Raw genomic sequence first — 25712 nt, 5'->3', positions numbered from 1 at the left:
TGTGTCGATGAAAGATGAAATACATGACGGCCAATGTGGATAGCAAAAAGGCAAAATTATATTTCATGAAACCCCACCTTGACAAATTAATACCATTGCCATGCTCATTACTATACAACCCTCTACAATTTATTGCATGTGATTAGCCATTTTAAAAAAATGATTATTGAGATCCCTTTGCTAATAATTATTGATACATTCAAAATGAAGTTATTTTTCCTGTTGCACAATTAGAATTATCTTCTTAATGGCATGTCATTGTTAAGAAGCAAGTGATGAAGTATTTCAGCAAGCAGTGCATTGAATTATCAGCTTCCGACTCAAATTAGTCAGGATGTAAGTGAGGCTTATTGCTCGATAGATCAGACACATCCTAATCGAGTTAATCATACATTTATTAAAGGACATGTCGGCCGATTGCCCTGTCTGAACTTTGCAACATAAATATATATATATATATATATATATATATATATATATATATATATATATATATATATATATATATATATATATATATATATATATATATATATATATATATATTTCACTGTCATGCAGTACCCCGGTGAATGTTCGTGTTATTGTGGTTGTCGTCCATACTTCGTTTGGAGACCATCACGGCATCCACAACCAGTCATGAATGTTTCCATTTTCGAGAACTTCGGCTAGGTCAGCTCACTACTCCATTACATGGGGAAACAGAAGCGTCTGTCAACTTGGCCAGACAGTTTATAATTCATCCAGTGGAGAAGCACATCATGGTCGACTCTTTTCTATAGATGCAATGGATCATCAACAGCCATTAGTGAATGCGAGCTGATAGGACAGCGAGCTTAACATCTCTTTTGAAGGACAGCATACACATTGATAGAATAACCTGCCTGAAAAACACCAATCTGAGTTTCTCATCAGCCCCAGAATCAAAACCAAACTGGACAGATACCAATGTTAGCGTGCCACCATTGAACAAGCTATCCTGCCAAATCTACTACACTGGTGAATTAATCGACTGTAAAAGCTTATTTTTTTCTTCTTCCTTTTATTTTTATTTACAACAAAGAGGTTGTTCAAGTTTTGTGAAAAACTTCAACAAGTTCACTCTCATTAGGGCCTCATGTGACTGAGCTGTTTCCCCATAATGAAGCAGTGTTTAATTGTGGAAAATAATGAACAAACCTACCGAATTAAGTTGAACATATGTGCTGGGTGATCTGGGTTGACAAGTCTGTCATTCTGAAAGTCTAAGGTTCAATCGCAATGAACTGCCTTTATACACCATTCGGTGGATATATTGGACGCAGCATACAGTAGAAACGAAATTGCCTCAATGAAATTCAGTGCGGTTCATGGCTCTCAGAGGCAATCTCTAACCCTTGAGAATAGACACAAGTGCAGGACCTACCGCTATTGTCTCACTGCACTAGACAGATGCGGAGTCTCTCGGTCTTATTTCGATTTACTTGCACCTCTAACCATTTGTCCTCGCTGCCATATGTCACCGTTCAGTTCTTGTCCAACACATTAATCAACAGACTCACTCTTCACTTGCCTTTACAAACCCAAATATATTTCTTTCCTTCTGTGCATTTGTTTTTAGGTGGTTTTCCCCCACCAGAATTAACTTTGCTTCCATCAAAGTTCATCAAACCCAAATTATAATATGCAGAACATATGCTTTTGAAATTTTATTTTTAATGAAATGTGATTTTAATTAAAAGGGAATTTTGTGAATGCCTTCATGAAAGGAGAGTTTAAAGCCATAAAATAACTATTTTGAATTCGATTTTCTTGCATATGTTGGTTGGCAGGATAGCTCAGAGGTAGCCCAACTCACCTCTGAGCTTACTCATCTTGGTTAGATTCCTGACCCACCGATAAGCTGCTAACTTGGTGCTTCCGCAGGGCAGGGAATTGCATGAATGAGTGCACCGTCCTTTAGAGGAACATTAAGCTGGGTGGTGTCCCATCCACTAAACATTTGCTGGTAACGATCCCATGGTGTCTTTTCTCGGTTAGCCATTGCTGTGCTGGCACCCTAGACAAATTCCAAATTCCTGTCCTCACCTTAAACCCCCTGCAATTCAATGGAAATCCACCCAGCGTTGCTTCTGAGCCAGAAACATTGCCAACTTGTTGTGAGTGATGTGATGGCTTGTGCAGCGTATGGACATACCTCACCATTGACTTGACCTTTCTTGCATTTACCGCATTAAGTGTTCTTTGTATGTCATCCTCAGCAGATCCTAAAGGTGGTTTACAAATTGAAATGTTGAAATTTTTAATCCCCAATAACACCCCTTCCTCTCCCACCACTTTCCTTTGTTACAATTTGCTTATTTTCTTCGAATTTCTTTCTTCCACACATCATCCACTTGATGAATAAGTTAAAAAAATGCTGATTTTTTTTGTACAAGGTTTGCACATGAATTTCACATGTTTTAATAAATGGCATCCTACAAAACAGACCGTGTTGATATGAACTTGTGTACATCCATGTGACCATTATACACTTGTGGTTCATGCTAATGGACCACCAATGTGTAAAGTTTTCTTTAAATTTGCATCAATTGAATAATTTTAAACTGATTAAAGGTAGTTTGCATGGATTTAGCTAAGGCAGATCAAATGTTTAACAAATTTATTGCAGTTCTGCAAAGTAGTTTCTGATTGAGTGGATGAGGGAAGTGCAGTGGATGTAGCGTATCTTGACTTTAAAGGTTTTGATGGTGTACCCAATAGGAGGTTGTTAGCTAAAATTAAGGCTTCTGGAGTGGCTGGCTGGGTCGCTAATTGGATTGCAAACTGGCTTTTTGATAGGAAGCAAAGAGAGGCTGTGAGTTGGAGGATGGCTTGCTGGGAGGATGTAAATAGTGGGGTACCTCAGTGATCAGTAAAAACATGGTCCCCTCCTCTAAAATGTGGAGACACCTTGGTAAGTCAGTCTTTGGTGTATGTTCCCTTTCCATTCATTCCCTCACTTCAAATGGCACCACAGCCGACTCCACTCATGAGAAGGCCGAATGCCTCAATTCTGTGCCTGCTTCCAAAACATTGTGACCACAACCCTTAGCTCTCTGGACCCACCCTTCCCAGTTGTCCCCAAAACCTCTGCATATTTTGCACCTGAGAAGGTGTAGAAGTTTCTGTCAACCCTCGACTCTAATACTGGACCAGACAGCATCAGCTCATGTGTCCTAAAAACCTGCTCTGCTGCTCTTGTACCTCTTCTCTCTGCCCTTTTCACCCTGTCATTTGTGCTAGGTAATCTTCCATCTGCTTGGAAATCCACCAACACTGCACTACATAAAAAGGTGAAAATCCTGATCCCCTCAACTACAGACCTTTCAGCTTACTTACAATCATCAGTAAAGTCATGGAATCCATCATCACAGTTGATGTGACATCATACCTTTTCTCCAAACAGCCTCATCTCAGATCACCAATTTAGATTCACATCAGATCGCTCTGCCACGTGCTTCTATTCACCCACTAATGGATGGGAACCCTCAATGTCAGACAATAGATCAGGGCCGTCTCTCTGGGCATATCTTGTGCTTTCGAGAGTCTGGCATCCCACCTTGTTGTTCAAACCCTCTGGCTATGGCATCCAACACCAAGTCTACACATGGCTGACTGAATTTCTCTACTCTCTTAGCCAACGTGTGGCACAACGGCATCCTTTCATCTCCTCTTCCTGTCAAGGCTGGAGTGACGCAAGGAAGTGTTCTGGGCCCAGTCATATACCTGATCTTCATTAATGATCTCTTTCAGTCCAGAAAATACTCTTTATTTGCTAATGACTCCAACCTCTGCCGTGACATCCCTCGTCCTTCAGACAGACAGGCAGCAGCTTCTTCCCTCTCTTCAGACATTGACAAAATCACAAGATGGTCAAACACTTGGAATACGTCTTACAGTCGAGACAAATCTCATACTCTCAATCTCTCTCCCTCCAAAAGGACTGTCTGGCAAACCCTCCTATCTACTTTCTTAACAATCCTGTTGAATCACTTAAACTCATGGGTCTGTTGTAGAATTTTGCCTTTTACATTTTAACCGACTCGATGTAAATCCTGTTATTCAAATGAAAGCCACAATTAATTCACTGTCCACACAGAAAGTACATTACATCAGATAATTTTATTTTTACTTGGTACCAAGGAGTACAAGCCACCGAGATGGTAAACATCTTCAATGATTTGCACTAAAACAAGATTACATTTCCTGGTATTTATATGCTTTCATGGGAGAGTGGAGGGGGCTGACAAGCCTTAAGCAAAGAACTCCAACTGCAATACCTGCCTTCTAGGTGAAAAGCGAATGATGTAATCATGGCAAAAGTTGGTGTTATCAACCAGATCACTTTGTTCCACAGCAAGACATTCCTTGCATCAACATTTAGGTCAAAAGACTCTTGGCTAAAAGGAAGCATAACTGACATTGCAGCATAAAAATTAAATTTATAAAACACCAGCAACAATTACAAATTGAGAGTACATTAATATAATTATTTTCTCCCACAGGTCTCACTATCAACCACAATCTTTCTTGGGCAAACCACATTTCAAAGTTCACCGACAAAGCAGCCAGTCGCTGTTGTATGAAGTTTTTCTTGGTGCACCTGAACTCCTATCCACTAACAAGGACTTCATTCGCAGCTTGATGGAGTACTACTCTCCCCTCTGGCCTGGCTCCCCGACTCACATCTTGCTCAGCTTGATGCTGGTAAACCACATCCTTCAATATCATTGGAATCTCCCACAATGAAGCTGAGTCTATGGGCTTATCACTTTCCCATCGCAGACAGGTCGGTGGTCTCTCTGTCTTATACCACCTACTTTCTGGTATTGCAGCCTCTGCTCTTTCTGTGTTTTACCCCTCCCCCCCTCCCCGGTTTCTGCAGCATGCACATGGTCCACAATTAACCCCCTTCAGGAGAAACTCCCTAAATCCAGGATCACTGCTCACCCTCACTCATTGGACTTCGGCAACAAAATTTCAGTGGCAACCTGTATGGAAAGATCTAAAAGGTTTGAGCGAAGGCCCCGGATATTTGAGGTCCATAGTGTTAATGAAGAGGGAGGGAGGAGGCTTTGGGTGAAGTGGAGGGGAGGGTAGGACGAGGGAGGAGGGGGGAAGGAAAGGAGACTTGTTGAAAGGGTTTGGGGGATTGCAGAAGAGCTAGCGGAGAGGGCCGGATGATGAGGAGAAAAGGCAGGGTGGTGCTGGGTTGAAGCACTGTGGGGAGTAATAAGAGAGGGGGCAGAGGACCGTTGAAGATTGGAGGAGGTGGAGTGATGATATGGAGGAGAGAGGGCAGGGGAAGGAGGCAGTTTTGAGAAGGGGAAGTGAGGGGGTGATTGGAGGGAGAAGGCTGAGTGGGGAGTGTTGAGGGGGAAGAGTGAGGGGGGAGTTTTTGAGAAAGTGAGAGGGATGCTTGGAGGGGGAAGAGTGTGAAGGTTGCTTTGAGAAGGAGGGGTGAGAGAGAAGCTTTGAGAGGGAGAGATGATAAGAGCAGGCACTTATCATCTCTTGTTCACATGAAAACCTCCCAAACTTGAATAAAAGGTGAAGATGGAGTGTAAAGACATTCTAAGAAGACCTGATCAAACAATCAGCCAAAATATCTTCTGATTAACATGATGGAGAAAACCTTCTCAGCACGTTCCACAAAATCATCCTTTACTGAACAAATTCTCACAAATCTAAGTAGCTGAGATGAAAAGACATTGTAACCCATTTCAATTGGTACATTGCCACCTGGAAAGGTGTACAAGACTCCAGGGAAACTGAAATCATCAACTTTATCATATACACTTGTACTAAAACCATTCTGTCCAACTCTCACCAACATATCCAGATATGCAGCAACTGTACAATCATTCCCACTCCTGTTTGCAATCAGGCGATCTGGATCTTGTGAAGCTGCCTATCAAAAATATTATAGCTAACCACCAAATATCATCTCTGTATGAGATCGTTCTTTAATAATCATAATTTTTTTGTCCTTCATCAGTTTCTACATTAATTAAAATTCACAGAAAATAATAAAAATGTCCCCTTAGTTAGAGGCTGCAATTCCCACCCATGGGAATACCCTTAACCTGTTGAAACATTATCCCACAAAAAGACACAAAAGTATTAAATTAAATTAAATGAACAGCATCCTCAAACTTCTGCTTATCAAAACAATGAAAACTTGAGTACTTCGTTTTAGAAAAGAATGATCGATCAAAGCTGACACATAAAAACTTATTAAAAGAGTTTAAAAAAAAACCTTGTCAATATCGTGTGAAATTTCGTCATGGCCTCATCAAGAATATTGTGTAAAATTTTGCTCAACACATCTGAGGAAGGACACAACTGCCATATAAAGGGTTCAGCATCAAGCTGCGAGATTGATTTCGGGCCTAGCTTGACTAAGCTATAAGGAACTGTTGAAGGAGACAATACTTTAGACACTGAAAAGGAGGCGATTGCGAGAGAATCTAATGTAGATATTTAAGATAATGAAGGGTGTAGACAAGATAGGTGCAGTGGAGTTTTTTATTTTTTTTATTTTTTAAGCAGAGTGGACATTGTTAGGACCAGGGACCACAGCTTGAGGGTAAATAAGATTGGAGTTAGAACAGTTTTAAGGCCGGGGTCTTTCAGTCGGAGAGTGGGTAATGCTTGGAATGGTCTCCAAGTAAGGTCGTGGCAATGGAGAGGGTGCATATGTTTGTATGTGAGCTACATAAGTACCTGGACACATTTGCGATAGAGGTGAATGGGGATATTGGATTGTGTAGATGGAAGGAAGTTTGTGTGTTGATGGGTGACATTATGGGGTCGGTGTAACGCAGGCATGATGGGCCGAATGGCCTCCTCCTGTGCCAAAGTTCCTTGTGTGTAACATTTACATTTTGTCATCCCACATATTACTGGTAGTATGAAGTGATAATTCACAGCAATACATGGAGTGTCCTGAAATTGTAAACCTCACATGACGAGGGTCTCTAATCATCGTGAGTCCGTTTTCCTCCTCCTGATTTTTCGAAAAATTAACATCCCCCTCATAATGTGTTTCTTGTCAAATTTAACTCAATTATGTGCTGCTCCTCTTCCTTTTGCAAAATTTTAACATGATATACATTGCACATTGCTAATCGAGCATTAAAACAACTTACTTTTGGTGTCTTTCAGCATTAAGGGCTTTTGCTATGCCATCAGCACTGCCTCCTCCACCCTTCGCCCCATCCCCTCTTCTCCACTCCTGACCTTTTCTCAAATGGTTAAACAGTGCATGCACCTTGCAATCTGTAACAAACATGGAAAGGCATTTGATACATTGCCTGAACCCTCAGGGGAAACTCAATTTCTGCTTCAAGCTCCCTTTCAAGTTTGAATCTCCCATATCATTGATGGAAGAATATGTGGGCATTCATGAATATCTTTGTCCTGAAGGATGATTCATGTCGCAATCTCATCCATGAGCAGTAGATCAACATTAATTACCTAATGCTGCATTAAAAGATAATCTCATGCCGATAACAGTGTGATGGCATCATGCAGGCATTGTGGGGGATTGTTGTAATCCTGAATAATGAACGTTGTGGGTAAACAATTAGGGTAGGTCGATGGACATGATTATATATATATATATATATATATATATCATTTTTTTTTCTTTTGTTTTCGAGATTATCTACAATTACATGAATTATTTACCAATTTGGGGAATAAATGGCTTCATTTTTTTGATCATAACCTGGAGGTTGGTGCTTTCTGTTGCCCTTGTTGGTGAGATATTACTCTATCTTCTGGCACCATTAAGATCAGTTTCAGCTATTTATAACCAGATGGCGAGGCAGGAATTTTGGCAGGGGATAAATACAATCACATACACCGACAAACCTATAACAAGCAACACACACACACACACACACACACACACACACACACACACACACACACACACACACACACACACACACACACACACACACACACACACACACACACACACACACACACACACACACACACACACGTATATATTGTTGTGGTTGTGGATTTGGTCTCGATTTCCGTGTCCGTACTTGAGTGCATGTGTCCGCAAACATATAATCGGACATGTGTGGACCGATTTTATTTGAATTTGGCAAAAAGACAACACATGATTGGATACATGTGCATGTAATTATTTTTTCAACATTAGATCCAAGAATGCTGACTGGCAGCCATTTTATTTGTAAAAAAAAACACCCCATGTTGAACACGTCCTTAACCATTTATCGGACACGCATGAACCGATGTTGTTTAAACTTGGCACACAGATAAAGAGTGATAGCTGACATAAGCACATCATTTCTTGTTCGAGATCAGGTCCAAGATGGCCAACTGGCAGCCATTTTGTAACTGAAAAGTGTTTCCAACCATTTCTCTGACATGCAAGGTCCGATTTTGTTCAATCTTGGCATACGCACAGTATATAATGGCATACACGTGTCCCTCAGTTTATTTTGCGACCTGATCAAAGATCGCCTTCTGGTAGACTTGTGGCCATTTTAGCTGTACAAAAATATGGGCTTGCCCTTTAACTCCATAGAGAAAAATTATTAAAACAACGAGGGCTATGGCATTTTATGTCTTTTTTTTACTCGTTTGTTCTCTCTCTCTCTCTCTCTCTCTCTCTCTCTCTCTCTCTCTCTCTCTCTCTCTCTCTCTCTCTCTCTCTCTCTCTCTCTCTCTCTCTCTCTCTCTCTCTCTCTCTCTCTCTCTCTCTCTCTCTCTCTCTCTCTCTCTCTCTCTCTCTCTCTCTCTCTCTCTCTCTCTCTCTCTCTCTCTCTCTCTCTCTCTCTCTCTCTCTCTCTCTCTCTCTCTCTCTCTCTCTCTCTCTCTCTCTCTCTCTCTCTCTCTCTCTCTCTCTCTCTCTCACAGGATTCTTGCACTCTTTTCTCTTCCTCTTGCTTCATCTTTCCGTGAACTGGTTGAAACTGGGGTGAGTCATGCAAGGACGAAGATGAAACACTTGCGACCGCAAACTTGCCAGGGTGATGAATTACCAAAACGTGACAGAACCGGCCAAATGTCACCCAACCGAGAAAAGGAGAAATGTGGATAAAAAGGGCACATGTCCAGTCACAGCCAGACCAATTCTTGCACGAAGCCAACAGGACTTATCGTGCAGGACCAATGACAAAAGATGCAATGACATCTTGACTCTGAAGTGTCCGACCTCATTGATTGGAAGATTGCACTCTAGATAAGGTGGCGGTCACGCAACTTGGTTCTGCTCGGCTGATGCATGAGATCTGTCACATAACTGCCAGCACGAAACTCGTTTGGACTGGAAACTTCACCTATAATGGTACCACGGCTCTGCTCGTTGGAGCCTGCAAGAAGTTTCTGGGAAGATTGACTATCATGGTCGCTTGGTGACTTGTACTCGTCTGGAGTTATCTGGGACCGTCACAATATATGGACCGTATATATATATATATATATATATATATATATATATATATATATATATATATATATATATATATATACATACATATATATACATATATATATATACATATATATATATATATATATATATATATATATATATATATATATATATATATATATATATATATATATATATATATATACGTACATATATACATATATATATATATATACATATACATATATACATATATATATATATATAAATATATATATATATATATATATATATATATATATATATATATATATATATATATATATATATATATATATATATATATATATATATATATATATATATAAATATATATATATATATATATATATATATATATATATATATATATATATATATATATATATATATATATATATATATATATATATATATATATATATATATATATATATATATATATATATACATACACACACACATACACATGAACACGCACAAACACATACCCAGATGGTGGTGAGGAGTGGGGACTGATGGAACCGAAGACCATGCTGAATGACATATTTTATGTGACAAATGAGAGGTGAGGACCACAATGAGGGCAGAGGACCACGTACATGTTGCCTGGTGTCATGCTGATCGACTTGCTTTTGGGATGCAGGCTGTCCGTCCAGCCTTGAGGGCTTTATCGATTCCTTCTCATTGAGGGTGGGACCGAGCTTTGGTGGGGTTGAGGACTGCCATTAATATAACAGCTTCGGTGAGGCTGAGACGTTTGAGACGTGGCTTAGCCATGCAGCTTGGTCTGCTTTGTTGACTCCCTCAGCTGGGTGCGCTTTGTCCCTCCCGCCGAGAACGACTCCCTTTTGCCAACTCTGTCCCTCAGTGCGACTCCATTCCACCATGCATGAATGGGACCGAGTTTCTGTGGGACTGCGTGTGGAAATAGTGACTGGTGGCAGCGACGTGCCATGTCCAGGCGAGCGGAGATATCCCCAAGTGGGATCAGCCGAACCCCTGGAGGTGGAGAGGGAAAATGAGCACAAACGAGGAGACAGCTAGGTCCATGAGTTTTGATTCCTTCCTGGGGTGAAGATGGATACATCCAGACAAGGGAAGACTCAGTTCAGTCTTATAGACTCGCGAGTGAAGATGACAACCAGTGGCGTCAGCACGTACACACACACACACACACACACACACACACACACACACACACACACACACACACACACACACACACACACACACACACACACACACACACACACACACACACACACACACACACACACACACATTGATATGAGATTATACATTTTATATGTGACACTATACGTTCGTATGCTGATACGATTTGTTCATATGCAGCTAATATGCGCGGTAGCATCATTGACTGAGGACATGGCTGTTGCCACTGATGCAATGCCCTCTGCTGGTTATGGCAAGAATTTGGAATTTGATCTTAGTGCTGGCGATGGCTCACCTCGTCTTCACAAAGGACACAATGGGATCTTTATCATCCACCAACAAATGCTGGCAGACAAGCCACCCAGTTTAACATCCACCAGAGGGACAACACACACATTGATGAATCACCCTGATTGTGAAACACCAGGATGACTGTTTATAGCTCGGTCAGGATTCCAAACCAGGGTGGACAGCTTCGAAGCGAGTGTGTGTACCTCTAGGCCATTCTCTAAACCCATGGTGAGAACTGAAAATATGTATCAACGCAATTGACATTTATCTGATTGCTGTCAAAAATGCTGGAAATACTAAGGACACCACAATTTCTTTGTAGTGTGGGACTCCTTGCTTGCTGTTTGAATAGTGATACACCGTCAATGATAAATCTCTGTGTTATCCTGAATTTGTCACACACCTTCTTGATCATTTAATATTATGAGTTACTATGCATGCACGGTACTAAAACTGTAGGGATGACTTTTTCCTTTTTTGTGTGCACATGGTTGGGGCTCACAGAAGACATGGAGCAGACTGAAGGGGAATAGAATGTAAAAAAGGGGAAAACACCAATAGCAGAGTAAAAATGAGTGAGATCAAGGGGAGGGGGAGAAGGATACATGGGGATGAACAAACTGCACAAACGCTGAAACACAGCGAGAAGAGGAAGGGAATGGAGGGATGAAACAGAAAAGGAACAGATCAACCGACAACTAACAAACTTAAAGTGGTGAGGGAGAGGGGGAAAAAGTCCCAATAACCTGGAAAAAGGGACATCCTCTGTGTCCAACTTGTCCACCACATGTATGCGTGTTTTGCGTCCTGTTTTTGTCTGTTACGTCCTGATATGTCCAGTGTACAAGCTCTTCCACGAGCCTCGACTATGTATACAAAAAAGGGGGTGCTTTGGAATGGGGTCATTTGGGGTAGAAGAGATCATGAGTATGGATGGGGGATGACCTGAGACAGTGGTGAACAGCTGTCTTGAAGCCCTAGAGGGAAGAATGGGACTGAACAGACTGGGGAAGTTATTTCCGCAGGCGAGAGAGAAAAGAGGAGAAAAAATGAGCAAATAAATGGGTGGAAGTGAGCATTTCTGTACGAGAAAAGATTAGGCCTAATTGGGCAAGGGGGTGGGGTGATTGTTCTGAACTCTGTCTGATCATTATTGAAATGAGCTGGGTAGAGCAGAGGAATACTTAATACATTGATTATTCCAAAACGAAAAACCATTGGCTCGATAGGATGTTGAAGGAGTGATGGCTGTACCATTTGTCATCGGTGGACAGTACTTCGATCACATTCTTCAATGGCATGCAATGCACATTGTTGACAACTAGCCCCTTGAAGCTTGATTGACGTTTCCGCATGAAGGTAGCTTTCTCCTCTTCCACCTCTTATGTTTATTGCCGTCGTTTCAGAAGGCCTAGTCAACAAACCTTTGGCTATAATTTACACTGAAATTGACAATTGTTCCTACCAACTTGGAATTCAGAGAGAGAATAACAACATTTTAAGCCTGACCACCATTATTGTTCTTCATTGAATTTCACAGGTCAGTGTTCAAAACTTGTGCAAGTCAGCCATCAATAACAATATTTTGTAAGGCCTTTGGTTCTTCACATGTGAATGCATCACAGACATGATAGACGATGACATGTTCATTCACCAAGGAACAGTACAGGATGCAGGTAAATGTGTTTAATGGCCTCACAGTACCAAATGTTTCTGCACAGTGCAGTAACCTCGTTCAGACCAAGTGCGAAGTTGTCGGGATGCCAGAACACATTCCGAACAGATGGACACGACAATTCATAGCGTGATAACACTATATTTACTATATATATATATATAACACTATAAAATATAACACTATATTTTCTAAATATATTTCATTCCATACATTCCATCTTAAGGAACCGGCCTTCTCGGTATACATTATTTTGCCACCTTCAGACTTGACAAGACATTTGGAAGATTTAAAAATGTTTTTTGATGTAAAAAAAATTATTGTCGAAAATAAGTGAATGCTCGCACAGACATGACAGGTTATGAGCATGAAATGCAATTATGGCAACATATCCTACCATTCATTATTTGAAGTGCAAATGACAACATTACTGTTGGAAATGAAGAGGTAGGCTATTGATGGGCAAGGAAGGAAAAATACAATTGAAATACATGTTCTATTTTCAAAGTTGAATACATGAAACGCAAAACATGATCTAAAATTAACCTTAAAACCTTGAAGGCACTGTAATAATTTTTGACATTTTACAAAAATAAAAGTCCTCCAAAAACCAAGTTAAAATTAATGAATGCATTCATGTACCATGCATGTTCTTCTACAGAACATCAGTACTGCTCAAGCAGGTTATTTGCTCAGTTTACAATCCTGGACTGACCGCCCCACTGCGATACAGGAAGTCAGGGCAGGAATTTGTAATTTGTTCATGGTGCCGGCGATAGCTTGCCTACTCTTCATGAAGGACGTCATGGGATCTTTAACGTCTGCCAACTCATGCTGGCAGATGGGACTCCTTTTTTAACGTCCAACCGAGGGACGGCACGCACATTTAAGAATCCCCCCGGCCTGTGAAACACCGGGAAGACAGTCTAGTGGTGGGCCGCACCCACAGCAATAATGCGACCCAGCAGCCATGTGCTGCACACAAAATTATGAACACACACGCACGAACTGGAAAATAAGGGCACATAAATCAAAAGTAAAAACAATAATCATTTAAACAAATAAGAGAAGAGCAAACATCCAAAGAGATTTTGAAAAACGCAAAGTAAATAGCACATCATAGAGTAAAATAAAACAATAACGTTTGCGCTAACAAAAAAAAAAAGAAATCCCGAAAAAGATTGGTCACACAACCAAAAGAATGCCATTGATTAATCATTGAGGTCTAACATCTATCAAGTCCATTGATTTTGACATAAATAGGGTTGATTTTTAAGACAAAGCCGAAATGCAATATGCCAGAAGTCTGAATAAATACCATATAAATAAAGTAGGCTCCGTCGGTATTGATTTTTTTTCGATATTGATGCACTGGTGGAGTCATACCAGTATATCGGTATTATTTTTCAAAAAAAATAAAATAATTAATTTAATCTTTTACACAGGTTTCAAAAATACGCAATGATCCAATGGTCAACTTGTATTAAAAATGATTATGTTTTAAAGCGAAATCAGTATTGCGAATCGGCACAGGTTGGAATCCATCGCTATCGCCACACCGGCATCGCTATCGCCACACCCGTATCGCTATCATAAGGCCCTGTCACACCTTGACGTTTTAGCCAGCAAATGCCGACGTATGAAAAATTTATCTAAAATGCTGGCACACATCAAATACGTTATGGGTAAGTTTTGTATACGCTAAGAGCACGCTGAAGCACTCTGAAGCACGCTGGCATACGTCATAGTACGCCGAGTACGTCGACAAATTTTAAACATACTCAAAATTTTTCGACGAATGCCAGCGTATGACACACGTTCCGCATACGCTGGCCATAAGTTGTAGGCACGTTATGCGATCGTTGACACATGTCGATACACGTTACTTGTAAGTTACTCATAAGTCGAAACACGTCGAGGTAATGTTTAGCTTACCTGAAACTTATTTCTAACCTATGAGTAACATGCTTTGAACCAATGAGTAACGTGCTTTGAATTTATGTGTAACGTATCTCCAACGCATATTGACGTATGTAGACGTATTCGACATCTTCCGGACGACCACATAACTTACTGAACGTGTTTCTAACTTACAGATACCGTATAATGGCATATTGGCAGCGTTTAGGGGAATTGGTATAAAAAATGGGCTTCACAGGTGGGTCAGTGTTCCAGACTCCATGGTTTTTTTTTTCTTCGTCTTCGGCATGACAGTGATGTTGACACTTCGATTTCTGGTGCGGTTATGATTTAAATCGTCGAACGGCAGTCTATTAATAGGCTACGCCACGTGATCGTGGGCGATACGCTGCCGCGCTATGCATAAGTTAGACTATCGTTGGGCATAGGTTGTGAACGCCGACAACACGCTAAGCATTCGTTGGTATAAGTTATATATAAGTTATCGAAACGTTCTTTGTATGTTACTAATACATTAAGCATACGTCCAACTTGTTATGAATATGCCCAAAACTGAAAAAAAAACATCAATAGTTCAGCGTACGCCAGCGTTTTACATACATTTTGATACGTTGCCATACGCTGGCGAAAACGTCAAGGTGTGACAGGGCCCATACACCAGTATCGTTATCATACACTGGTATCGCAATCACACACCAGTATCGCTATCATACACCGGTATCGCTATCGTGCACCGGTATCACTATCACACACCGGTATTGCTATCACACACCGGTATCCCTATCATACACCGGTATCGCTATCGTACACCGGTATCGCTATCGTACACCGGTATCGCTATCACTCACCCGTATCGCTATCACACACCGGTATCCCTATCGTACACCGGTATCGCTATCGTACACCGGAATCGCTATCGTACACCGGTATCGCTATCATACACCGGTATCCCTATCGTACACCGGTATCGCTATCACACACCGGTATCCCTATCGTACACCGGTATCCCTATCATACACCGGTATCCCTATCATACACCAGTATCGCTATCATACACCGGTATCGCTATCATACACCAGTATCGCTATCATACACCGTTATCACTATCATACACCGGTATCGCTATCATACACCGGTATCGCTATCATACACCGGTATCGCTATCATACACCAGTATCGCTATCATACACTGGTATCGCTATCATACACCGGTATCACTATCATACAGGTTTCGCATTGGCAGATCATCAACTCTGCACAGAATTTCTAAAGCACACCCCATTCATATAAATAAGCAATTGGCAATTGCTTTAAAAAATGCCACGAGGGCAAAGAAAAACACGATAGCTTTTATGGTGCTCGGATGCTGAGAGTTAAAAGTTAAATCCTGCTATACTTACTTTCCGGTACATCTTGACGTCATACGGTCTACTGTTCCAAAAGTCTTCGAGTCCATCGAAGCTTTATAAATCATGTAGTCCAGGAATGGCATTTAAATATTGTAAACACCTTTCTTTGATTTGCTCATTGTTGGTATCACAGCTTCGTGTATCCACCGATTTTATTTTTTAATACCGATTATTTTTCGGTATACCGGTGTAATGGGTTTATTTGAAATTCCACCCAATGATCAGGGAGCAGCTGTTGTTTATCTCACACGATGATGGCAATCGATACGCCAATGATCGGGCTTTATTTTGGAATTTCACAGGAAATAATTTCAGAAAAGAAAGAAATATATTTCATTCCACAATGGTTTGCATGCACTGAGAGATCCTTTGCATATTATTGATGCCAGGTGCATCAAAGCTTTTAAAATCATGTACAGTATTTAAAGATTCTAAACACCTTTCTTTGATTTTGTTGGTGATATACTGGTTCATTTTCATATTGATTTTTTCGGTATACCGGTTTATTCAGAATTCCAAGACCGGTATATCAATATAACCGGTATATCGATATATCGCCGGATCCTAAAATATAGACAGCGACTACTGACCTAAAATATAAAATACACATTTGACCTGATAAAGAATATCAAATTCTGTACAAGATCATAAAATTATTTGGTTATAATACCTTAGTGGGTTGATCATGTTTCTAAATTTCCTTTTCATGTAGCCAACGTGCACAAACAAAGCTATTATAGAAAGTATGAACAGCGCATTCATGTTGAGCACTGATTCGAGTAATATCGAGTAATTACAGTCAACGTACATGAGTTATAATATTACCACAAAGTATTATATAGGAGAAAAGCGTTTAGGTTTTTATGACCCACTTTCAATGATGCAACACTGTGAAAAAAGGTGAAAATGAGGCTTTAGGAGAGTAAAACTTTTTTGAATAAGAGAAGTATGAACAAGTGTGGAAAGTAGAGTTTAAATGGGAGAAAGCAAAGTTGTATGCAGGAAGCATTTGTCACCAGAATATTTTTTTGTAAATGTATCAAACTGTGCTGAAGAAAAAGATTATATGCTGCTCAAAGTAAAAATGATAGACCTGTTCAGTAACATGGCACAACACTGTCTGCCACTTCTGCCATTCTTCTTATTGTTCTTTGCTTCTGCGACTCCCTCCTTACATCTCTTCTTCCCTCTCTCTCTCCTCCTCTCTTATTCTCTCCTCCACAACTCCTTATCCTCACTCACATCTTCCTGCTCATGGAAGAACGAGGTGACAGTAAACAGTAAAAAGGAAACAACATATTTAAAACAGGGTCGTGGGGCAACAGTTGGACAAAATAAGTAAGGGAAAGAATGAACACATAAAGGTGAGAGACAGAGAGACACAGAGAGAGAGAGAGAGAGAGAGAGAGAGAGAGAGAGAGAGAGAGAGAGAGAGAGAGAGAGAGAGAGAGAGAGAGAGAGAGAGAGAGAGATATATAGAGATATATAGAGATATATAGAGATATATAGAGATATATAGAGATATATAGAGATATATAGAGATATATAGAGATATATAGAGATATATAGAGATATATAGAGATATATAGAGATATATAGAGATATATAGAGATATATAGAGATATATAGAGATATATAGAGATATATAGAGATATATAGAGATATATAGAGATATATAGAGATATATAGAGATATATAGAGATATATAGAGATATATAGAGATATATAGAGATATATAGAGATATATAGAGATATATAGAGATATATAGAGATATATAGAGATATATAGAGATATATAGAGATATATAGAGATATATAGAGATATATAGAGATATATAGAGATATAGAGAGATATAGAGAGATATAGAGAGATATAGAGATGTAGAGATGTAGAGAGATATAGAGAGATAGAGAGAGAGAGAGAGAGAGAGAGAGAGAGAGAGAGAGAGAGAGAGAGAGAGAGAGAGAGAGAGAGAGAGAGAGAGAGAGAGAGAGAGAGAGAGAGAGAGAGAGAGAGAGAGAGAGAGAGAGAGAGAGAGACAGACAGATATTGCAGGTAGGGATGGGAAATGATGAGATGATAGGGCACTACCTCTTTGAAGCCTTGGAGGGAAGGGTGGGATTGAACCGCCTCAGGAATGCAGTTCCGCATCTTGGAGAAAAAAGTTGAGGCGTACAGTTAGCCTCAATTTCGTGAGTTTAACCAGGAGGTGGTTACTGGAAGAACACAATTACATCCTGGAATATCTGGGGAGGGTGTAAGGGCTGAGAGCAGAGGGAGCGAGACTGGAGGACAGGAAGTTAAATAAAAAGATACCATCGACCTTCACAACTAATGACAAAATGACAGAAGCAAACTGCAGCAACAAACAGGAAAAGATTAGGAATGCGATATAATTTTTACAAAAGTTCTGCAAAGGCCATCTGGCCTCCTTGTTCATATTTGGATGAAAAAGTGAAAAACAGCTTTTCTGGTAAGTGCCTATAAGGGCCTGCACTTGCTTTTCAGTTGTAGTTTTATAAATTCAAAGTACAAAGAAGGAGCAAGACTGAATCTGTATAATAAAATATTTTCTAGAAATGAAAAAGGATGATGTACAATTCCAAAATAACAAGCAATGTGCATTTATGAAATAGCTCCAGAGTTTACTCTTTTGGAAACCGACAGTAAAACTAGCCGAGTGAGTACAGGACACCTGAGCTATCTTCTAAGTTCCTCCTCCTTCATATGCAGCACAAGGCTGCAGGTTAGCATCATTGGCTGAGGGAACTGCTGTGAGCAATGATACAATGCCCCTATTACCTGTACACTGGCACTCATTTCACCAACCTCATAAGCATGACAAGCTGAGTAAACCCACCTGGTGTTAATTCAGCAGCAGGCAGGAGCTCAAACTCAGGATTCTAAGATTCCAAGCCAGCCACACTAACTATTAAGCCAACACCATGCTTATATCTCATTAGCTATATGTTACTTTTGCCATAATTACATTGGAGATGGGGAGGAAGTGTCCTCCAAGCATTGCCACCTGCAAGCAATGCCTGCTTGAGTGTAGTGTGGGCTATGACATATTGAACCACCTGACAGCAAAGCATGCGAACACTAAAGGAACTAGTGAGTTCATAGAACACGTTATCCCACGTAGTGTTCAGATATATACTTGAATTTTTTTTTTAAAGGATTTTTAAAGATCTTTAAAAAAATTCCAGAAGTCTAGCACTATTGAAGCAGTCATATCCATCACCCTTATACATCACCCTATTTAACAAGTCTAAGTGCTGCTAAACGGAAGAGTATTTAAAGTGCAAAGAAAAACGATTTGTGTTTTTACAGCGTTCAACTATACAATTCAATTTAAATAAAATAAAGATGATAAAGGTCGTATAATTAAATTCATTCCGGAATTTACCGCCATTGGCACAGTGTCTTTTACACCCCCTTTTCTAACACGTTACATTAGTTATTCGTGCCTGTTTTTTGTGTCCTTCATGACGTCTGGTTTGGAATGATTTTCAATTTTGTTTGACTGCCAGGCAGGCACACATAACTTTATCTTTTTTTTTTAAATCTCACTCCTCTCTGCACATGTGTGATCAGGACGAAGTACTGCTAAACGGAAAGTTTGTTTTCCGATTCATGTTCCAATTTGTGTTCAAAATATAACATCCAATTGAAATGAAGTTGTTCCTCGATCATAAACTGACGTTTACAGATGGGGCGGATGGACGGACATGAACCAATTGCTTCAGCCCCGCCGTTCGCTTCGCCATTGTTGAGTAAAACAAGATAGATAAGCTATTGTAGGAGTGCTGGCATCATCACTCCAGTGAGAAAATGGGCTGTCCTTGCATTTTTAGCAAAGAACGTACAACAATATGATAACTTTTGTTTCAGGTACTTGGTAAGGTATTCTCTCTTTTGCTAATCCTACAAGAAGATTCGATAAAAAAATTTTTTTCCAAATTCCTTAAGAATCGTGCTTCGTGAAATCACGTAAAGATGACTTGGATCTCTGGATTTATTGCTTATGAACATTTATTGTTACACCAAAAAATAGTTCCACACTACGATTGAAACTACAAAGGAACGAAATGAACTTTCACTGAAGATTGTTATTGGTAAATATTGTGCTATTATTCTCTCCTGACAAGTTACATTTCCACCTCTGCCAGAGTCTTAAGACTGGCATGATGTCCCTAGATGGCGACTTGTACAACTGCAAAGGCCAATCATTCACACAAGTAATAATCTTATGCAACTATCTCACAGGACAGATGAAAAGTAGATAATGAGAGAAAAATAACACGTCAACAGAGGAAATCCATGACAACATGCAACGACAGATAATTTAATTCTGAGGCTGTGAAAAGCTCAATCTCTCTCAAACTAAGAGCTTATTAATCCACAAAAGTTTCTAGCAGCTGGCATCTCATCATTGGGATAAGTCTATTCAGCTGTGTTGTGCATAACGGTTTTGTATTTCTGTATTATTTTATAAGGAGCACTGTGCTTGTCTCATCATGCATTGCCAAATCACCAAGCAAGGTACTGTATCTGCTGCAACAGCACCAAGAGAGAATGATTCTTAGCATTTGACTGCACATGCAGGTGGTTTAAAAAGTTAAAAATTGCAGCTGAAAAAGGCATCACGATTTAAACAATAAAAGATAATAGGTTGTTTATTCCCATAATCCTCTGGGGACATCAAAGCATCCATCACTGGTCATAAACGTGCCCTTAGCTGAAAGCGTAGTTGGGCACGAGGACTTTTCAAGGTACTGGTGAAGCAGCCTTCAAATAATTCAGAAATGTGTATTTGGCTGGGATTACAGCACACATTGGCCTTCTCTTTTTAGAGATACCAAAAATGGACCTTAAACAATAATTTTTGTTGCCTGTGCATCCCTACATCCATTTGCAGTGATCGTGTATGTTGATTGTTTCCATGTATGAACTTGACCAGTGAAATATGAAATTGCTAAAACACAACCACACACACACACACACACACACACACACACACACACACACACACACACACACACACACACACACACACACACACACACACACACACACACACACACACACACACACACACACACACACACACACACACACACACACACACACACACACACACACACACGTCAGCTTGTGTTTGTTGTGATTGTGAACCCAAATTGAGAGATGTATAATGTAATTTTGCAGGTACGACCATTATTCAAAGATAGATGTTGGGATGGATAGTTTCACATGATAATTTATTGTGACCATCCCGACCTTGTTTACATACCTTTTGACGTACCACACCCACATACCATCCCTTTTACATTAATTACCTCCACCACCAAAGGTTTTCGAAGGGTATGTTTTCGCCACTGTCTGTCTATTTGTTACTTGAAAATGTGAGATTTTTTTAGTATACTGGTTGGTCGACTTTGTTATTCTGTTTATCTATTTGTTACTTGGTGAAAAAAATTTTTCGACAAGTATGTTGGTCTGTATGTGTTTGTCACACGATTTTTGGCCACAGTTTTCAAGTAATTGTTCTCAATTTTTTTGTGTATATAGGTGACCGGCCAAGAACAGCAACGCTTAATTTTTGTGAAGATCCGAATCTGGATACTAGAATTTTTAAAGTGATTCTTCACCATTGAGAGATCAGGCCAAAAACGATATAGAACACGGTATCTCAAAAAGTTGTGGACAGATTCTGACGGAACTTGGTTGACACGTTGGGTGTGTGATGAGGACGAATTGATTCGATTTTGGTGAAGATTCGAATCAGGATCTGGATCAGGCAGAGGTATGTGTTCCACCGAGTGCCCTTCTAGTTATTACCTGTTCTGATGGCTCAACCTCTCACCACCAGGTAATCAGGTCACTGATAACACTGCCACAGTTGCTGTGTATATCATTCCATCTTTATGAATGCAGGTTCGTGCTCTTGCAAGGGTGGGGTGTATTTTCCTCAGACATCGGTTTCTCCAAGAACAAACGTTCAAAGAATGAGAGACCACACCACAATGACACATGACATGACCCCAGTAAAACATTTGGATATTTCACAATGTGAAGGAGTCGTGAAATCCAAGCTTGACATAGCCAACAGCTAGGTTTTAAAAAATCATAAATTGCCCAAGTTTTGAGGACAATACATCATTTAACTCTCAGTAAAATGTATTCGATATGGGTCCCTAATATGTAAAATTGACATAACTAGTACGGGCCTGTAGAGGCGGGCCCGTAGGTGTGTGCCCGTAGGTGAGTGCCAGTATGTGCAGCCCTCTCTCGCCCCCACTCTCAGATCGGACCGTCAATCGTGCAAAAAAAATATAAAAAATAAAAAATGAATAAATAAATAACCATTAATTGTGACGTCATTCGTGACGTCATAGCACCGTGTCTTGTCATAGGTCGACAGATAAATGGCCGTAACTTGGGAACCGCTCATCCGATTAATATCAAACCATAAAAAGGCACATCCGCGGGTCCCCAGCAATATTCCTGGCAAGTTTCAATCAGATCGGACCGTCAATCGTGCAAAATAATAATAATAAATAAATAGACATTAATTGTGACGTCATTCGTGACGTCATAGCACCGTGTCTTGTCATTGGTTGACAGATAAATGGCTGTAACTTGGGAACCACTCGTCCGATTGATATCAAACCTCGAAAAGGCACATCTGCGGGTCTCCGGCAATATTCCTGGCAAGTTTCAATCAGATCGGACCGGCGGTCGTCGAGAAAGGGCGGTCGCAGACAAACAGACAAACAGACACACACACACACACACACACACACACACACACACACACACACACACACACACACACACACACACACACACACACACACACACACACACACACACACACACACACACACACACTCACACACACACATATACACACACACATACACACACATACACACACATACACACACATACACACACATACACACACACACACACACATTGCTGGAATTATAGATAGATGATCAAAAAATTTAAGTCCTACGTTGCACTGCATATTAATAGGATTAAAGTATTCCCTTGTGGAGTACCCTTTCAAGTTTCCATCATGTTTACTTCCGTTCACGGTAAACACGGTAACTTTGATTTCATGGTAACTTTGATTATTGTACAAATGAGGAATAAAGGTTTCTACAGATGAGACAGAATAAATGAATGGAGTTGAATAAAAGATAATGTTGAAAAGTGAGTGAATAATTGAATGAATGATAAACAGGCACTTGTTTATTTTGATAAACCCGACACAGAGGAACTATAATACAGTAAGTATCACACATTGTAAAATGAAAGTTCAGTGAAAATCTCACTCAGGCTTCCACTTGTAGCTTCCAATTTGGAATAAATAAGCTGGATTATACATGATTTGTACTTGCCAACTGTAATCGAACTTGAGTTTTGAGTTCACACTGGTAAGCACATTGGGGATGGAGTAAGATTGGGATTTGTAAAGTTGAACTTAATTTGTTTTGTATAATACAGATACACTACAAAATTGCTGAGTTGAATCATGAATACTTTATAAAAATGAACTTTCTATGACAAACTATTTTTGAGATATGAAGGTAAGTTTGATGATGAAATCTGTGGTCTAACAAATAAGTGAAAAAAAAGATTATTCTGTAAAATTAAAAAGATATATCTAATTAACTATACAATCACTTTTAGTTTGTTTCAAAAATTTTATAAAACGTTCATCTCAACCTGTTCCTCATTATTTGAATATTGACAATAAATGATGACGTAGTTCTTATGGAATAGTCCGGGAGCTAATCCCCCAAATTTTAGTGAACCTGGTTTTGTCGGATAAAGTTTTTTCTCTCTTGTTTCTGGTAGTCTAGGGCTTGCTTATCATGAATCAGGGGGGTGCCAGATTATATCCCTTGGGGAACTCTTGATATTAACCCTTTTCTATCCAATACAGCCAAATTCTGAAAGACAAGTTTCCACTGTTTCTCAGGAAAGTTTGCTGAACAAAAGCTGAAATATACTTACATTTTGTAATAATTCATGCTGTAGAGAATGTTAAAATCATTTTAGGGGCACAATTTGGGAGATTAACCCTTTTCCGCTCAATTTTGTGACATGTGGGATGGGCGTTGGCCATGAAAGAATGATGGCTTCCCACTTTCTTTTGCCACTCATGTCTTAGAAATTAGTCTAGTTCCTGAAAAGTACATCAGATGGCATTGCAGAATTGTTTTACTTCCTGTTTTCATCCATGTGTTTACCATGCATTTGTTTTAAGTCTTGTTGCTCAGCCAAGACATCAGACCACGAATTTAGACTTTTTTGAAGGCACCCAATGTAAGTAAAAATACTAAAGCATCACTAGAATGATGTATGTTAAAACATCGATGTAGTTTAAGGCCAGTTTTAATGGTTTTAATTAGATTAGGCAAGCACTCCATTTCTCAATTCAATGTTAGTACTGATGCAATAAGTTAGAAAAATGCCGTAGATGAGAACTTGACAGTCTTGCATTTCGTTTTCAGCCTTGGCAGTCATGGAATCAGATACTGATGAATGCTACTTCAAATGGAAGTTCAACTGTCAAGACAAGAAAGCGAAGCTTACATGTGCTACGGCTATCCGAATAGCCAACATCATCCGATGTAGCAAGATATATGGTGATGAAAAGCACTTTGGGCTCGAAGATGCGTTAGAGAAAAACAAGGAATTCACCTTGAAATGCCACAAAAGTTGTCTCCTCCTTCACGTCTAAAAGTCACACCGAGCGTCACAAACATCACTGTGATGAAGAGACTGATCCTATCTCCCAGAAAGTCACGAGGCGTTCGTTATCAGGATACTGTGATGAAACCTTCAACTTTAAGAAACACTGTCTTTTCTGTGGGGAAACTTGTATTATTGAGAAAGACAAGAAACACCCTTCAAGATGGAAGGAATCATACCTCTTTCGTGAGATAGACAAGAAGCAGTCCCTCATTGAAACTTGTATCAAGCGAAATGATGCTGTAGCGAAAATTGTCCAGCAGCGTGTTGAGGGGCACTGAGTGATCTCCATGCAGCAGATGCGAGATACCATCTGGACTGTCGACAAAGATTTGTGTCATTTAGGTCACTTCCTGGGGAAGGTGCTGCCAGTAGCCAGGAGTCAAAAGGTAGTGATGAAGATTGTCCTTTTCTGTCAGTTGTTGAAATGCTAAAAAGTGACAGATCACAAATGTGGAATTCGGTAGAACTGTTTCACTCTTATTCCCAGTTCGGTGGAGTCCATCCGTGTCGTCGGACACTGGTGTCTGAACTTCAAGAGTTATGTGGCAATCATCTCATGGTTCTTTCTTCGCCAGGCATTGCTAATATTATTGCATTTCGTAGCTGTGCCTCACAGATTCTTAGACTTGTGAACACTGAAGAAGACGACACGGAAACTTTGATTGGAAAAGCCAGTCAGAGCATCCTTCAAGAGATAAAAAAAAAACATTGACATTGACAAAGACAACTACAGCATTGACATTGATAAGGACCTTATCAAAGAGACAGTTAGTGATTTTCTCCTCAAATTATTAGGAAATGTTTCTCCAAAACTTGATAGTACACTTTCAGTGTTGCTCATTGGTTCAATTGTAACAAGTGTTGTTAAATCCCAAGCAACCAGTTTGCAAGTAGGCCTTGCTGGAAAGATGTTTGAGTCAAAGAAGCTTATCAATAATTTCTATTCATATGGGGTCTGTTGCTCATATACAGAGTACAGAT

General features: G+C 39.8%; 1 long non-coding RNA gene across 1 annotated transcript; it reads right to left on the bottom strand.

The window, feature by feature from the left end:
• Positions 1-3557: 3557 nt before the first annotated feature.
• LOC147015871 (uncharacterized) lies at positions 3558-21118 on the bottom strand. Its single transcript, XR_015049892.1, has 3 exons — positions 18045-21118; positions 17046-17200; positions 3558-7302 (listed from the first exon to the last, which is right to left on the bottom strand). It is a non-coding gene; the product is annotated as an uncharacterized LOC147015871 (long non-coding RNA).
• Positions 21119-25712: the final 4594 nt, after the last annotated feature.

This window comes from Eptatretus burgeri, chromosome 12, assembly GCF_056783735.1.
Source record: "Eptatretus burgeri isolate ZD-2024b chromosome 12, Ebu_testis_v1, whole genome shotgun sequence".
Taxonomy (NCBI): domain Eukaryota; kingdom Metazoa; phylum Chordata; class Myxini; order Myxiniformes; family Myxinidae; genus Eptatretus; species Eptatretus burgeri.
Note: the sequence above shows the minus strand (reverse complement) of the source record. Positions and strands in the feature narration are given on the sequence as shown.